At 39.4% G+C, this 19,041-nt stretch overlaps 1 protein-coding gene across 2 annotated transcripts in view; it reads right to left on the bottom strand.

Moving 5' to 3' along the window:
• Positions 1 to 18,468, bottom strand: part of LOC119723308 (cytoplasmic dynein 2 light intermediate chain 1-like) — a 67,484-nt gene extending 49,016 nt beyond the window's left edge. For both annotated transcript variants that reach the window (XM_038193857.1, XM_038193859.1), the window contains exon 1: positions 18,352 to 18,468. The gene's annotated coding sequence lies outside the window, so the exon portion shown is untranslated. The remainder of the gene's footprint in view (positions 1 to 18,351) is intronic.
• Between the last annotated feature and the right edge of the window lie 573 nt (positions 18,469 to 19,041).

A 19,041-nucleotide genomic window follows, 5' to 3' on the forward strand; every position in this document is an offset into this window, starting at 1 on the left:
CAGTTCCAACACTTATCAGGAATTTGACATTTAGAGCTGGAGATCAAAGCCACCAGTCAAAAAAATAAGGGTGGAGACTGTGAAAAAAAATGGCCTCTGAAAAGCCACCTAAATCATCAATTTAAAAAAACAATTTTGTCGGTATTTTTCTCTTGCAAGTTGACCATTTGCTTTGTTAATGATTGCTGCATGGTATTGAGTATGCCCTATTAAAGTTTAGTCTCATCTGCATTTGGCTAATTCGCCCATTAATTGTTTCCAAACCCCTCCCCCAGGCTGCCCCACCCAAGATGTGGGGATTGTCACTTTTGAAATGACAAAATCCCCATCCCTCAGGCAAATTTGGCCTCCACTTGAAAATGGTCTTTTAAAAACGCCTTTTTTCAACCGCTGGCTACAAAGTTGATTGACCTCCAGCTCTAAATGTCAAATTCTCAATAGGCATTGGAGTTTCTTAAGCTAGTAATATACATCATTGCATGATGTTGTTAGACCCCTTACGTTTACGGCTCGATCATAGGTACAGTAGACCTAATGATGTACGGTAAAACTAGCTTGAGAAACTCCAGCTCCAATGCTTATCAGGATTTGATATTCAGAGCTGGAGGGAAAACTATGTTGTCCTAGCACATAATAATAACTAGAGCTATGTCTGTTCGATGAACAGAAAATAGGGCTTTTCCGTATTTCTTTTTTGTGTGTCCATATGCAAAAGCATACATGTACCATAGTTAGGGAACTAACTTCTCCACAGGACTTTAAAATATACAACTTTTAACATGATCGACGTCACATGTCCCACTATGACGTCATCGTAACATCACTTGTCAATGCACATGTTTTGTAGTCTTGATGTGCACCAAGTTTGACATCAATCCCATGAAAGAAAGTGTAAAATTTTGTAAGCGGAATAAAATCTTAAATATTAAGAAAATAATAGAATATCAACTGATGACATCATGGTGACAACATTTCAAATTTTGCATACTTGTGACATTTTCTACCTATCCACAAAGTTTCATGACAAGGGGAACTTCTGTTATGCATGCGTTTGGGAAACTTGCATTTTTGATGATGTCATCGTGACGTCACACATTTTTTTTTAAATTGTGCATATACCTAAATTACCTGACAAACCAACTTCAAAAGGATTTTTAAATTTTACATGTTGCGTTGGTGAGATACAGCTTAAAGGTCCAAACATTCAAAAATTCATATAAAATCACATGATTACGTCAGCATGACGTCATCTCAATTTTTACCCATAACACAACCCGGTCTAACTATATACCAAGTTTCAACCCAATCAGATTTACTGTTCTGTAGATATAAGACTTCAAAATATGCACATTTTTGATGACGTCACGTGTCCCATGATGACTTCATCGTAACAACACCTGTCAATGCAAATATTTCTATTGTGGTCTTGATGTGCACCAAGTTTGACATTAATCCAATGAAACAAAGTGTACAATTTTGTAAATGTAATAAAAATTTTAATATTTAAAAAAATCATAAAAAATCAACCAATTACGTCATGGTGACGTCATTTCAGATTTTGCATACTTGTGAGACCATCTACCTATTCACAAAGTTTTATGACGATTGGGCCTTTCCTATGTGTTTTGAAAAATGGCATTTTTGAAGACGTCATCGTGACGTCTCACTTTTTTCTAAATTTTTGGCATACACATATTACCTAACATACATAATACAAAAAGGAACTTGCAATTTTGCATTTTGCGTTCATGAGATTGGCTTAAAGATCAAAAAATTCAAAAAATTATATTAAATTGCACGATGTCGTCATCGTGATGTCACCTCAATATTTACCTATAACACATCCCGGTCTATCAACACTTGTCAGTGCACATGTTTCATTGTGGTCTTGATGTGCACCAAGTTTAAAGTCAATCCCATGAAAGAAAGTGTAAAATTTTGTTAGAGTAATACAAATTTCAATATTTAAAAAATCATAAAAAATCAACCAATGACGTCATGGTGACGTCATTTCAGATTTTGCATACTTATGACACCATCTACCTATCCACCAAGTTTCATGACGATTGGGCCTTCCCTTATATGTGTTTTCAAAAATGGCATTTTTTATGACGTCATCATGACATCACACTTTTTCTAAATGTTGGGCAAACACATGTTACCTATAAAGAAACATAATAAAAAAAAGCATTTTCAATTTTACATGTTGCGTTCGTGAGATATGGCTTAAAGCTAAAAAAAAATTTGAAATTATATATTAAATCGCACGATGACGTCATCGTGACATCACCTCAATTTTTACCTATAACACATCCCGGTCTACCAACATACCGAGTTTCAACCCAATCGGACTTACAGTTCTGTTGATATAGACCTTCAAAATATGCACGTTTGTAAGGACGTCACGTGACCCACGATGATGTAATCATGACGTCACTCTTCGAGACACAACTTCACTATAGGGTCTTTACCTGAGATAAGTTTCATTGGAATAGGACTTTGTTTTAGGTCAAAAGTGGGTCACAACAAAAACGTGTACAAAGTCAATGGGATCTGGGGTGGACCCAAAAAGATCAAAAAGAAGAAAAAACTAGAGGTATGTCTGTTCAAGAACAGAACATATGGCTTTTCCGTATAATAATTTTTTTTCATGAGTTTATATCAGACTTGTATTCGAGTCACGAAACATCGAGTCCAAGTCCGAGTCCCGAGTCCTCCAGGTCGAGTCCGAGTCCGAGTCACGAGTCACAAAGGTTGAGTCCAAGTCCGAGTCATGAGTCACCTCTAACATTGTATTGGAAAAACGTACATTTTAGGGAATTCAGAGATTCAGAGTCACCTTTGATATAGGCCTACATGTACGTCAGCCACGACATAACACGGTACGAGGCAAGGGAAAACCTAGGCTACTTGTTAGGATGCACGTATGTGAAAGGTGGCGATTGAAGTTTGACGTAGTGCCGGGTTTCTCCTCTATTTTCCTCTTGCAGAAGTTGCATTCTGCACTTGATCTTCCATTGGCATTTCTCTTGAAGTTAAGATACCCAAAATTGACAATTTTTGGAGTGGATGCCATCATAATCTACGTTGCAACTTGCATGTAACGTTACCGAAACGGGCAGATCAGCAGACTATTCATATCGCGTTATCACGATGCGAAAGCAATACACGTGTGAACGACAGGACGTCTGACAAGAAAAGTCTGGTACCTTACGTTATCAATCTTGCACCAATGCAGTATTACGTGCGGACGGCAGGGTACAGGTTTCGGTACATTGATTTCTTTAATCAATATATGGGTAACCGGCCACGGCCACGCACGCACCGCATCAGCGCCCTGTACATGTATTGCACAGTAAAGAAAACGATCGACTTACGAGTCATAAGTCAAAGTGAATCGAGTCTGAGTCCGAGTCATTAAAAATGTGACTTGAGTCGGACTCAAGTCTGAGTCCGAGTCACGAGTCATACAAGTCTGGTTTATATAACTGTTTATGTAAATTATGTAAATTATTTTCTAAAATTTAAAATTAATTTGACTCACAAAGTTGAAAGTGCATTTTATGTCATATTTTGCTGAATTTTGAATTGAGTATTGAAGTTTCAATATGTGATGTTCCCGGTTACCTAAAGGAATTCACTTCGTCGATAAACCAAATTGAATGCAATGCAAAATGGTTAGCCTTTAAATGAGACTAATCATCTGAGCACGTACTCAATTGATTAAATATGATTGTGTGAAGTTTCAATCACACAAGTTATTGTAATTATTATTTTGTTAAACAAACACACTTTTTGCAACAGCTTTGACAATTGTAATTACAAGGCTTGAAATAAGACTAGCTGTCACAAAATTCAATCGTGACACAACCAAATTGCATGCATGCGAATTGGCCGTATGCTCTCAATTGAGTTAGAATTCATCACGGCATCAGCCTTGAACACAGACTATATCACCATACCCGTGACCCGACCCAATTGTTTGCAACATTTACGTGTATAAAGCATGCAAGGCAGATCATTATGCGCGCATTGAAAACTTTCACGCGTCATATACGTATGTACTTAACAGTCAGATCACTTTCACCCACACAACATGTACACATACATTCGAAACGCACATATGGCATATGTACGGGGCACGGGAAAATGCAGAGAATACTGCTTTACGTTGACAAATGACCCGCGCAATTATTGTACGCACAACCGGTACATGTATATCATATCATTTGTACATACGTTCCAAAACACTGCTTCGTATCAAAGTCTATGTGGCTTGGAAAACTATACAAATTACAATACAAATCTGATTATAATGCCACCCGAATGCAACTTTGTTTTAGAAAATGAAAATATGTTAATGTTGTCTTGGTCTGCAACAAATTTGGGTCGATCAGATCAAAAACAGTGTTAAATAAAAACAAATCGTAGAAAATCATAAATTCATAAAACATAAGCGGATGGCTTGATTATGACGTCATCGTGACGTTATTTCAAATTTCGTGTACTAGTACTATAGTATTATCTACCCACCCACAAAGTTTCATGACGATTGGACATTCCTTTATATGTGTTCTAAAAAATCGCATTTGTGATGACGTCATAATGACGTCACACAATTTTTACAATTTTGTAAATGTACCTGTTACCTAACAAACATAATACAAAAAGAATTTTGAATTTAGCATTTTGCGTACATGAGATATGGCTTCAAGGTCCAAAACTTCAAAAATAGATATAAAATCACACGATGACATCATGATGACGTCACCTCAGTTTTTACCTATAACACATCCCGGTCAACCTACATACCAAGTTTCAACCCAATCGGACTTTAATATAGGTCTTTAGATAGGGCCTATAGGGTCTTAAAGTTTGCATGTTTAAGATGACGTCACGTGACCCATTATGACGTAATCGTGACGTCTCTTCAGGACACAAGCTCACTATGGGGTAGTTATATATTGTAAGTTTCATCAGAATACGAGTTTGTTTTAGGTCAAAAGTGGCGCGGTTAATAAACCGTGTACAAAGTCTTTGGGATTTGGTTTAGAATAAAAAGAAAAGGGAAACTAGAAATCTATGTCTGTTTGAAAACAGAACACAGGGCTTTTCCGCGAATTATTTTTGTATGACTTTATGCTTTTTTTTGCCAATATATATGCAGTCATTTTAATTTTTTTTTTTTTTTTTTCAAAGTTCATAAAGCTTGCGGCCCATGATGACGTGATGATACGAGTGTAGTCAGTGCCCAATATTAAAAGTGATTTAGTGCCGTGTGAAGTTGATCTGAACAAAGACAATGTCAAATTGTGTGAGTTGAATGAAATATAAAAAAACGAAACAAATAATAAAGCATGAACTGATGACGTGATTGTGACGCCATTTGATTGGGAGATGCATATTAATAATATTATCTACCTTCACCATGTTTCATGAAGATGGGACCTTTCCTAAAAATGTGTGTTTTAAAAATTAAATTCCCATTTGTGCAAATGTCTGACCCGACAAACCCTTTACAGCAAGAATTTTGAATTTAGCGTGTTGATTTTCTTTGTGGCAATGACCTTTAAAATGCCACAAATCCATGTAGAATTTGATGATGGCGTCATCATGACTTTTCTTTGTGTTTAATTACAATGAATTATGTTACGGTGCAACGATATTGACTTCCATATAGAAGTTGGTGTCACAACGAACAGAAATCTTATCGATAGTGTTTGTGAATTTGGACTAAAGGTAATTACTATAGCTCATTTGCGGTCACAAGAATCAGGGAGAAGATCTCGAAATTACTACATTTTTTTGTGATTGATTTGGAAAATTTTGAAAATAAGCAGCAAGTAATTGAAATTGTTTTTCATTGTGAAGGTAAACATATTACGCTATATATATTTTTTTTGGGGGGGGGGGCTGTCTGAAGTTGAATGTATCAGTGTTGTGGAACATAATCATGTTCAATTTGTATTTATGATGATACAAGTACATGCTACGTGTAAAATACAACTGGCAGTGTACAACTGTTCATCTTTATGTTTGTACGAACACATTCAGTTTTAGTTTGATTGTGGGTGACCTCGAAGAACGCATTCTTGCCTCGGCCCCATGTCGCCCTTGGATCTGGTGGAGATATATTGATGTTTTTTTCATCTGGACCAGTGATGAGGACAGTCTCTTGACCTTCACTAACCACATCAATTCCTTCCACAGAACCATCAAATTCACATCGGAGTTCTCGGCTCACCAAACCCACTTTCTGGATGTCACCGTCCGCAAGCAAGGCAACTCACTAACCACTGACCTGTATTCCAAACTCACAGACACCCACCAGTACCTCCACTCCTCCAGCTGTCACCCCAGGCACTGCAAAACTGGCATAGCGTTTAGCCAGGCACTCAAACTCAGAAGAATTTGTTCTAATGATTCCGATTTCTCCCGCCATACACAGATACTGAGGAACAACTTGGTGGCCAGGGGTCACAGCTCTCGCCAAGTTCATCGTGCCATTGCCAGAGCTAAAGCTATCCCCAGAAATCTAGCTCTCATGGGAAAGGCCCCTGATGCCATGGCCAAACCCATGATTCCCTTGGTTACCACGTTTCACCCCAATCTCCCTCCCCTTCGCAAAATCACTAATGACAATCATCATATCCTCCATACTTCAGATCGCCTTGCCCGCGCCATCCCCAACGGCCCCACATTGGCTTACAGGCGTCCTCGAAATCTATGGGACTTGATTGTTCGAGCTGAAGTCCCATCCTTAGATGCATCCCCTCCCACCCAGCATGGTACTTTCAAGTGCAGTTCCAGATGTGTTGTCTGCCAGATTCATATCCAGGAGTTTGACTCCTTTTCTGGCCACTCTTATGTCACTACCCACAGAACCATTGGTAACATCACTTGTAACACCTCTTATGTCATATATCTCATTTCTTGCAGGGTCTGTGGAGTGCAGTATGTAGGTGAGACTAAGAATACGCTCAAGAAGCATTTCTATGTCCACCGGTCAACGGTCAACACCAAGAAACTAGACACCCCTGTTGGTCATCACTTCAACCTGCCTAAGGCCCCCCCAAAAAAAGTCTCCGGTTTCTGGTATGCGCGCACGTCGCCGTAGCCATGCGCGTCAGCAAAATGAAAAAGTTTTTTTTCAATAAAAGATGATGTCTCAAAACCGCCAAACTCACTGGTTTGACTGGAATCCTGCTGCTGCACAATTTTAACTTGTTTTTAGATGGGGTTATGGTCGAGAATAAGCTTTATGTGGCCTCTCTGGACTCCCATATATTTGCACTAAGTTTAGTCGGGCACCATTTGCAGTCATCAGCCGACATTTGAAGCAAAAAAATCAGGTACAAAAAAAAAAAAAAGCCGCGTCGCCGCACCACTTTTTGGGCAAGCTCCATACCAGAAACCAGAGACTTTTTTTTTTTGGCCTAACCACTCCATTTCTGATATGATTTTGCAGGGCATTGAATCTCTTGGCCATCGCAAGGACTCAGTTCGCCTCAGCAGAGAGAAAGTGTGGATGAATAGTCTTCGAACTATTCAACCACATCGTCTCAACATCCAACTTGGAAATGATTAATCCTTTTCTTCCTCCATTGTCTTCTGTTACAGATAATCCACCTGGTCTTCCTTGTTTGTGTTTACCAATCTTCCCCCATCTTTCATCCCTTTCCACGTCCATACTGTTCCCCCCCCCCCCCCCTGCATCATCCCCCTTCACTCTCACACTCTTTTGTCCGTTCCCACTCCCTCAGACCTTTGATCCTTCCCCTTTCTGGTCCCTCCCCTGTTTACACCAGACCCCTTGTGGTTTGCCATCTCCCTTTGTTTCTTTGTTCTCTCATCCACCCTCCCCTGCATCTTTCCACACCTTTCCCACCTAATCCTCCTTTTGTGTTTCTTCTTTCAGCCCTGCATGTTTGTGTGCACCCCCATGTTAATGTATGTACCTCTGTCATTTCTGTTTTAGCCTCCGTCAGGCCACATTAATTTTTAGATTCATTTCCAAAAGATTCAACAATTACAAAGGATATCAGATATGGTAACGATAAATAGGACTTATCTTACTTTTAGATAAAATTTGTCTTTTCCTCCGTTTCTGAAGTGTTAAGAAATTAGCTATATTGTCATTCTCAAACATTTTGATAGTACATGTACTAAAAAAGGTGACATCTTTCATGTAGACATTTGAATTATTGGTATTTTGGTCAATTGCCATTGTTACATATTTGCCTTTTCCAATGTAGCAACTGTCGCAAGACGATACAAAAATTACTATTATGATGTTATGAATTCCAACCCCGTATATAAAACTGGTGTAAATAGTTAAGTTGATTTCAGTTATGTATTTCAGTTAATGTTAATTTCAATGCGTAATTCCTTGGTTGAAGTTTGTGTTAATTTTAGCGGTCCGATCAGGCGTTCGTCTCGACTGACCGTTTTCAACGGGCTTTCCTCCATGCCCGACTAGGTTTGATTACCGCAACCCCAATGGGGACTTAAAAGTTTAACCTAGTTACTTTTGTCATGTTTGAATGTATTAGCATAAGTTAAAGGTGGGCTCTAGAATAAATTAAATCGAAGAATGTAAAACTGGCTTCCCCAGGTATAAAAGTGCGATGCAAATTTTAGAGGATCGAGTTTTGCGCTGTGGGTACCAGGAGTTGAGTTAGTCTCGCTGGGGGATGATGTCCAGCGGACAAGGCCATCAGCGCCGAGGCTGGTGATGTTTTTAGAGATCGTCGATGTGGCTTAGAAGCGCCGGGCGATTTTGGGTACCCTTTGCGGGGAGTGGTTCGCAGAAAACGGACGTACAAGGCTCGCCGATCCACGGGCTCGCAGCATGATTCTCTCGGGAATGCCAGACCATAGGGAACATAGTAGGAAAACCTAAAGCTCTGTGAGTAATTTTAATTATCAAGATAAAACTGCATTTTTATCGTTTTTGTGTAAAACCTATCAATTGTGTTTTCCATGATCAAACCAAATGAGACAAAATGATAATCAAGTATAAATTTTTATAAGTTTCTCTCAGGAAAACAATTGTGTAAGCTGAGGGTTTTGATGTTTGTGTCAGGAACTGAATTGACACATATTAGGGTCGAGTTTTTGTTAAAACAATCGAATGTTAATTCATATTTTCAGGGGGTTCCTGTATCAAGTTTTACGGGGTGTGGAGTTCAAGATTCAAAATCAGATTTGGGGTCGTCTTTCAATGGGGATTGCTCTTCAATTCAACCCAGGGTTCAACCAACTGAGGGGCCAGTTCATGCAGTCATTGACTCGGCATTCATTCTACAGAGCCAGCTTGTTAATTAATTTATTGTATTAAATTCTTGATTTGTTGTAAATTTTTATTTTTGATTATTTGTTATTAAATTATGTTTGCTTTCTCTATGGTAAAATCTGAGTTGTGGTCGTTTGGTTTACGTGTTCGAGTTGTCCATTGTATGTCAGTCTAAGTAGGGCGGCGCTAGGGTCTGCCTTGCGACAGCAACCAACAAGTCGTCAACCAAGCCTGTTCTTCAATAAAATACTTTATAAAAAATAAGTGAAATTTGTCTTCTATTTTTTTGAACTGATTGTTTCTTTGGGGGGGGGGGGCAGCGGGTTGGAGTGTAATGAAACTAATCATCTGAGCACGTAGGCCTACTCATTTGAATAAATAATATGATTGTGTGAAGTTTCAATAACATAAGTTAGTGCAGTCATTTCGTTTAACAAAAACTTTTTATGCAACAGCTTTGAAATTTGTTTTTCTGCATTATGTATTTTTTAATTGAGGTGATGTTTTTCTGTTTTGAATGCATTATTATTGTATGTGCTGTTGTTGTTTTTATTATACATATAGATTTAGGACTTCCAGACTGTACACCTTTAAGATGATGCACTGGGACCCATTATGACATCATCATGGCTTCTGATTTGGTATCTACATGTATACTAAGAAAAGAACGATATCTGTCTGTTTGCCCTTCCCCTAAAGCAGAACAAAAATCACTGAGACAAGTCTACTGATTGTCGAATGGGGGCGCCATTCACTTTTTACGGTGTGCCGCTATATTTTTTGGGTGACGCGCTGTCCTTATTTTGATCCCGTATTATCAGGCTAACGATGCCTTGCATAGCTTAGCCTGTGCGCCCGTACAATCGTTAAAGTTACTGATTGGCAAATGGTGGGCCATTCACTTAATACGGTGTGCCGTTATTTTGTTTTGTAACGCGCTATACTTTTGATCCCGTAAAAGTGTTATGCTGTGCCGCTTGTTTTACGCTGCCTTGCACAGCCTAGCCTGTGCGCTCGTACAACCGTTAAAGTTATGTACTGCCCTCTTTTGGCGGGAATAAAGGGACGTAATGTAGATTGTACGACGTTTCAAAGCCACGTGTACGTGTGCTATACATGTGGAAGTCTTGTGCATGTTTTAAAGCTCTCTGCCGCAACTTGCGCAAGGGTATTTTTTTTGCAGACGCCGCGTCAACTGTGTGAACATTTTGACGAGCTAGGAACTTGGCACTATTGAGGCAAATGTTTACGCTATCATTTAATGGGCAACTCAAGATTATATCTGTTGAAAAAGGAAAGGTCTTTTTAAAGGAAAGGTCTTTTTAACGGAACTTCCGGTCTGATGACGTCATACACCTAAAACTTCACACACATCTTAAGTGAGTCAAGGTCATCATATACACCAATATTTAGGCGATTCCGACAAACTTCGCCACGGACATCTATTCAAAATACATTTTTGAAAATTTTCAGCCTGTTGCTAGAGGGCGCTTTTAAATAATGAGCCACTTCCGGTTTTGGCCTTTTTCGACCGGAAGTAAGGGTCACCTGATTTCATGCACACTTAATTAAATAAAGACCTGAACCTACTCTACCACTTGCCAACAGAATGCTGTGGACGCGTACGGTTGATTTCTTAAGCATTTTTAAATATTAAAAGTGTCACAATTTAATTGCCTATAAATAAACACAGCTGACATCATCATGACGTCATCATTACACACTGTTGTTTGAATTAGGGTCTTTGCTTGGACAAAGATTGGTGCAAATGAATTACTGGCAAAGAGTCAAAAATGCCCTTTGAAAATCGACAATTATTTCTAAATTTCTGTGTACAAAGTCTATGGGAAACTTCTTTCCAGTTATCAGGTGACCAAATGCGGTCACATGATAAAATTTATCAAATTTGTAAAATGGCAATAACTCATAAACTAATCAGCTGATTTCAAACAAACTTGGTCAAATGAAACCTGGACACGTGCCCTTCCTAACCACGTTCATAAAATCTGGCCAATGGTCATCTGATGGTCACTAGTGGTCATTTAATGAAAATCTACAAAAATGCTTCCTCTCCCACAGTTTTGACCGAATTAATGTGAAACTTGGTCAGTTACATCTTTGGACCATGCCTCATATAGGGTGTACACAGAATTTAGCCAGTGGTCACCTAACGGTCAGTAAGGGTCATTTTATGAAAAAGTTAAAAATGTTGTTTTACACTTTAAATCTTTGCAGTCCTGTTCAGTGTATTTTTCTATCTCTAATTCTAAAATTTCATATTCCTGACTTATTTGGTTGTCGAGTTATTCCAAGTTTATCACTTTTGAAACGTACGAAAAAAGTGCCACCTGCGTAAAGCTAGCCGCGTATTCTGCCCGATACTCCGCCGTGGATAAAGAGTACGGAGGCCAATAAACAACACTATTGCTGTGATTTGATGTTGAATGCGGATTTTCATAAAATTTGCACAATTTTACTGCCTTTTTTTCATAGACCTTCGTCAGGTATCGACGACTAAGGTTCTTGCTCTCGGAGCACAATGTACCTCTAGTTGTACTTGTCACCTTCTTAAATTGTTGTCTTTTTATCATTCATTACATTCTATAGGTCCTTCATATGCCATTTTTCCTTAACATCTTTTGTTTGATTAGTTTTGTTCTATGGTTTTAATGCAAATGTGCTTGTATTTATATTATTTATTATTAATAATATTAGTGTAAAAATATGTAATTTGTAAAGCATTTCATATTTCATATATCGTCATTTTGAAGGATTTGGCGCAATATTAGAATATTATTATTATTATTTGGCCCATACATGTATATCAATTGCCCTATATATATTTTTGAAGTGCGATATCCCTTGAAAAATGTAAGGCAACCCTGGTGCCCCGCTCCCAGACCAGAAGTTTTTTGGCTTTTAAAATACCGGTAAGATGGGCAAGTTCTAATCACATTCAATGAACAACCAACATAGTGACACCCAGCTCAAACTGTTCACACTGATGGGGGGTGAGGGGTGGGGGGTGGGGTGGGTCCGGGGGGGATATGGACATTCACTGGGGGACACATGCCCCCACCACTTACACCACTTTCTAGAGCTAGCAAGATGCTGTATATAAACATTTGAAACATAACATTAGGGCTGTCAAGGACAAGTATTTACAGGTCAATGTGCACTTGCTGTATGTAGAAGTACCAGTACGTGTGTAGATATGCTAATTAGTTTTTTTCCTGGACATGCTACCGCTATCTTTAAAAAATCATAACTTAAAAACTTTAAGAGCGCCCATCCCAATTTTTTTAGATTGTTGCTGACATCATAAACTTACATTTGAAATACAAAAAAAAAATTTACGAAATGTGAAGCATATTGATTTCGTAATTTAAGGTCAAAGGTCATTTCGTTATGCATTTTCTTTGCACTTCATGCTATGATTTTGGTTATATTTTATGAAACGGAGGCCATCCAAAGAGCTTTAATATGATGTACAACTTGGCTTCGTAAGTGCTATAGTTTTTGAAATACAACTACTTAAAGTCCGGAGGTCATGCTAATTAGTCAAATGTTTGTTGACCCGTATCCCCAAAACTAACGAGCCAATTTACCAAAAAAAAAAGTCCTGGGGGATTCTCATATAGGCCAATCATCACACCAAATATCGTTTTAATCTGTGAGGGTCAGGTCCAAATCGTGTTGAATTGACACAGAATGACCAGTTGGTGAAAAATCACAGGTGGTGTGATTTATGCCTATCCGAAATGGCTTCAACATCGCCTTCACCGAAAACCTTTGTAGGGAAGAACAAACCTCCAGAGAAAAGACGAAGAGAAAGTTCTGGTAATTCAACTGAATCAAAAAGATTGCAAGACACACATGCTGTTCGTAGTGGTGAGGCCACTAGCTGCCACGCCCGGCTCAAATATGCCGGAATGCAGCAGTAACAAAGGCAATAGCGCACAGTTGGCAGCCATTTTGAACATGCTCATTGAGATTAAAGACAACATAGGGACCCTTGCAGAGAGAGTGACCAGTCTGGAGAACAGTTATGAGTATGAAGACGAAGGTGGGGAGCATGTGGTTGAAGAATCACAAGGAACTGGTTCTGCTCCGTAAGCTGAACATGCCAGGGCATGACCCTGACAAGCCAAGCACAAGCAAGGCAGCTTCACATGCAAACACGTCTGAGAAGCCGAAAAAGCAAGGAAGAATGACAAGCCTGCAAGTATGTTCAAGGACATGGCCAACAAGTTCACTAGTAAGGAACAATGTGGCAAAGCAAAAGGATACAAACCTGGCAGACATGATCAATGGACTGTTCAGAGAGGCTGTCTCTGAAGAAAAACAAGTCAGGTGTGTTTACAAACACAAACACCCCGCCACCGTGACTGTTCCATGACATAACACCACTCTTTAACATCAACTTTACATGTATGTAATTGGCTCACATGGAACGTTCATTGACATCATTAGTGTTTTCTGTAGGTTTTATACAATGTATGAACTATAATCCCTATTATCTCAGAATAAATACAAGATTTCTTTTGTTTTAGCCACTGTGACCTTGACCCTTGACCTTTCAGCCCCATATGCAATAGCCTTCTTAGGATTACCAAGAACAATCCACAATCCAAATTTGAAGTTCACATGTTAAGTATTTCTCAAGTTATCGCGCTGAAAAATTCTTTTGTTTTAGCAAATGTGACCTTGACCCTTGACCTTTCGGCCCCAAATGCATTAGGCTTCTTAAGATTACCAAGAACAATCCACAAACCAAATGTGAAGTTCACATGTAAAGTGTTCCTCAAGTTATCGCGCCGACAAGATTTCTATTGCTTTAGCCACTGTGACCTTGACCCTTGACCTTTCAGCACCAAATGCAATAGGCTTCTTAGGATTACCAAGAACAATCCACAAACCAAATTTGAAGTTCATATGTTAAGTATTTCTTAAGTTTTCGGGCTGAAAGATTTGTCCAGACACACACACACACCCACCCCACACAGGTTTACGTTACATACCTTGTGAGGACTTTCCATTGCTTTCGTGTAGTTAAGAAAAAAACAGTGACAAAAATCATTTTCTCAAACTGTGAAAACTCTTTCAACCCAATTTTTTTCTATGATTCCCTTCAGTGTTTCTCTTCATTCTGCCACGGATAAACCTAACCCCAAAATGCCTCTAAACCTGTTTTCCAGAAATGGGAAAACATTGTGTGGACGTGGGAAAAGAATAAAAAAAATTAATAAATAAACAAATTAAATAACCATAACTGCCTGCGTTCACGATAAAGCATTCCTTCTTTTACCTACTTCTAGAATGCTAAATTTATTTTTTTTTAAATGGAAGAAAATGGGACCTGAATCATTTGCCCAATACCAAGCGGGTGCACACAATCTCCCCCTACACATTGTTTCATTGGTTGATAAAATACATCTAACACTGGTCATTTCAAGAGAGAGCTAAGGCTCCCCTAATCTATTCGTATTATTTTTTAAGCGCACGTTGTCTAATTGACTAAAATGCTGACACTGCGTAAAATATATAGTATCCCCCGAGCACAATCCGTTGTCGTTCGTACACAACAAACTTTAATTTAGGCTAATGATGTGCATCGGGTCGGGTCGACCAGGCCAAACCGACCCGAAACATTATTTGAGATATAAACCAACCCGACCCGACCCGACAAAAAATAAGGTAAAACCGACCCGAACCGACCCGACCCGAAAAAAAAAAAAAGGAAAAAAACGAATTGGACAAAGTGATCACTTTTTTGTGCCTGCCCTTACCATGGAGCTATCCACGTGGCATGAATTCTTTTGCAAAACCATCGTCTCTCTCTCATACTCAGTGGGTTAACAAGAGTAGGGCATAACTCCGCTTATTAAACAAACGCATGGTCACTACGTGGTATCATGAAAACTGTTACAATCTATCTATTTCACTGTCAGTCCCATCCGACTGGAGAAATTAATACCGTGGGAACTTGATAGTGCGCTCGGTGGCCACACCACACAATGGGCTGCCGTCACAATGACTGTAGTGTCAATAATATTGCTAGCCTGAATTTTTCAACCGTTTAGTTTTATTTCGGTTTATTTCAGTTTATCTCGTTTTTTTTTTAAAGATGGCTGAACCGACCCGGCCCGACCCGACCTGAAAATGTAAAAGCAAAACCGAAACCGACCCAACCCGACTGAAAAGATGGACAAACCGACCCAACTCGACCCGAGGTCGGTTTAGGGTCAGGTCGGGTTTGCACATCATTCATTTAGGCACGCTAAATTCCTTCCTCCATGCGCTAACCTACATGACCTAGACCCGTGAACGTGGCTATATACAACGCCACGTTCACGGGTCTAGCATAGCTTGAGTAACTCCAGCTGACATGCTCCATATTCATTCACATGTAAAATGAATATGGAGCATGTCAGCTGGAGTTACTCAAGCTAGGTCTAGCGTAGCTCTACTGAGTGGAGCGTTGAACTACGGTACCCTCCGTACAAACGCTCCACCGATATGGCATACTTTGGTGACGGCTTCACAGTAGCATTATAGTGTACATGCCCTCGCGAGGACAAAAGACCCCAAAAAACTGATTAAGAGAATACAAATGAGAAAGACAGTAACCCTGGATACATGTAGATCCTCACATTCATGACATTCCATTAGACCCCTTAAATTGTTCCAAACAACCGGTAATTTAAAAAAAAATAAAAAATAGTCTGGACTGATGCATAATTCATCGCGCGCGTGTGTGAAGTCACCATTGAAGAAAACAAGTTGCGCTTACTCAAAGACTGTTTCATGTAATCATATGTGCCCCGCGCCATCTGACAGTGTGGGCTTTTGGCGCGGGACACATATGACTACATGAAACAGTCGTTGATTAAGCGCAACTTTTTTTTCTTCGATCGTACAACGACGGTGATGTCACGTCAGACGCCCTCATTCAGCAAGTCGGTGCAAGGTCTGAGCTTCACAGCAAACACATGCATTGAGCTGTGAGTTTTTTCTGACTATTTTGCTGGTTTATTTTCTTCAAAATTTTCGCTGTTTGGGAACAATATAATTAAAAGGGGTCTGATGGAATGTCATGAATGTGTAGATAAATCCAGGGTAACTGCCTCTCTCATTTGTATTCTCTTTACCGTTTTTGGGGGGTCTTTTTGTCCTCGCGTGGGTATGTACACTATCATATGCTACTGTGAAGCTGTCACCAAAGTATGCCAAATCAGTGGAGCATTTGTACGGAGGGTACCGTAGTTCAAGGCTCCACTCAGTAGAGCTAGGTCTAGCGCTAACCCTAGCTTGAGTAACTCCAGCTGACATGTTCCATTTTCATTCACATGAATGAATATGGAACATGTCAGCTGGAGTTACTCAAGCTACGCTAACCCAAACAAATTTTACCTCAACTAGGCCTATAATTTAGTATAATGTACTGTCACTACTGTTGTACAGACAAGTACAACCGAATGCGATTGTTTGCACTAGTTAGTAGGATGGGTTGCCATATTATCGCGGTACTTATCACGTTTCTCGTTCGGAATAGAGATTCCCCACTAACCTTCCCGAATTGTCCTGTCTTTTGTGTAGTATAACTCTTCCTTTTCAAATTGATATAAAAAATTCCGACGGTGGTGTGGTTTATTCCGTGTTCGATGCCTGTGAAAATAGACATGCTCGGAGTGTGCGAACGGAAGTGGACTCCCTATTATCGCGGTATGCGGGAAGTGGTTTTTATAATGATCTCAACTTTTTTATTCATGGTTAATGTTTGACCAAAACACCCCCTGAATAAGGTCTGATATTTTCCCTTTAAGTTCAAGTTGATTAAAGACTATTAATCTGCAGGATGATTTCTAAGACCCTGCCCTTCCCCCGAAAGGAGAACACAACTCACTTAGGCAAGTCTACCGATTGGCGATTGGGGGCGCCATACACTTTACACGGTGTGCTGTTTTATTTTTGTTAACGTGCTGTGCTTATTTTGATCCCGTAAAAGTTTTTACGATTTCGCGGTGCAAATATCGTCCTTCGACTTCATTTTACATTTGCAGCTGATGAATGGGAACCAGGCAATGGAACTTTCATGGACAGAGCACCATTAAAGAATGGCAGTGGATATTTTGCCGGAGACGGCAAACCTTCAGTAAACGTTAGTTTGCCGGATATGCACTGAACATGCGCAGTTACTGTTTTTTTGTACTTAAAAGACATTTTCTGGTGACAAATTTTAGTCTGGTTCCATGCCAATGTTATCATTGTAACCTCGTATTAATCACAAGATGGGATTCAGACCATTTTATAATTTCGGACTTTATTTCCCTTTTTAAAAAAATCCTCCAGAGCCACAAATCTGAAAAAGAAAATGTAATACTCTGATTACTCTGCAATAAAATGTTTGAGACATGTTAAAATAATAAAAGAAGAATATTCTTATTTATTTGGGGATGGAAAAAAAAAACTTAAAAATGTGGTGAGGATCAGGATTCGAACTCGGGACATCCCACTCACTAGAGCAATTGCTTATCCATTGCACCGATAATACACAAGTTTGGTGGGAATTTAATACATATTATAATTCAGCCCTATCTTAAAGAGTACAGCGCCCTCTGTTAATATGGATTGCCGCCGGCAAACCTTTAGTAAACGTTAGTTTGCCGGCGTTACCTCCGGCAAAATATCCACTACCTTAAAGTTAAAGAAAAATACAGACGGTACCTATTTTAGCAGACACGGTGAGGGAAAATTTGCAAGTTGAAAACGTTATTATTCATTAAAAATCGTTAAAAGTCCCGAAAGACACAAACATTTTTAATCGTCCTTTTTATACAACTTGGCAAAAAGTCCTTAATCATTGTGAACTGGAAAAAAATTGCCACTTGAACTTGTCTTGAAGGAGTTTTGGCAACGCAAAAAGAGAAATTTACCATGCCGCGATAATTAATAGGGATGCCGCGATAATAGGGAGTCCGACTATACATAGAATCTTTCTCAAATTCAAAATTAAACTTAAAAATTCTCGTTTAATTTTGTGAATTTTGACTTACTTCGGTTATTTTGTAGTGTGGTCTGGCTAGGCCTAGTAAACAGCACTTTCTTCCCTCTTGCTACGTGCATGGAATGTCAGTACACTTCGCGCGAGGGCGATACTACTGTTGTGCGCTTTCTTGACAATAACGCATTCTTAAGAATGCGCTTGCACATTCTTATGATTGTGCAACTGGATCCTTGCACAATCTTCGCAAAAAATAACTGTTCCAGATTGAGCGCACATTCTTAAGAATGCGCGACAAGATAACGGTCTTGTCGATACCGAGTACCTGCTTGCAGTGGCGTAGCCACCGGGGGGGGGGGGGCGTGGGGGGCGACCGCCCCCCCATGAAACCTTGTCGCCCCCCAGTCGCCCCCCACTGAGATTTTGAGTTTCTAAAAAAAAATCATTGATCTACATGACGCCATGGGCCCTATTATGTACTACAATGTATCTTTTGCTTAGAAAATATTGGTTAAAGTGGTCAGAAATTGCCTCAGATAGCACCACAGAGCATTTAAAATCCAACATTTTTCGGGGCCCTTAAGCGGGCCCCGAACCCCACGCCCATAGCTCAGAATTCTGGTAGCTGATTCAATGACTCCAACCTCGAAAACAATGTTTTCTTATGCCTTTAGCTGAGAAAGCCTCAAAAATTATGTTTAAAATTATTATCTTTTGTGCTAAGATAATGATTGGTTAAAGT

This window comes from Patiria miniata, unplaced genomic scaffold (assembly GCF_015706575.1).
Source record: "Patiria miniata isolate m_02_andy unplaced genomic scaffold, ASM1570657v1 HiC_scaffold_17, whole genome shotgun sequence".
Lineage (NCBI taxonomy): Eukaryota > Metazoa > Echinodermata > Asteroidea > Valvatida > Asterinidae > Patiria > Patiria miniata.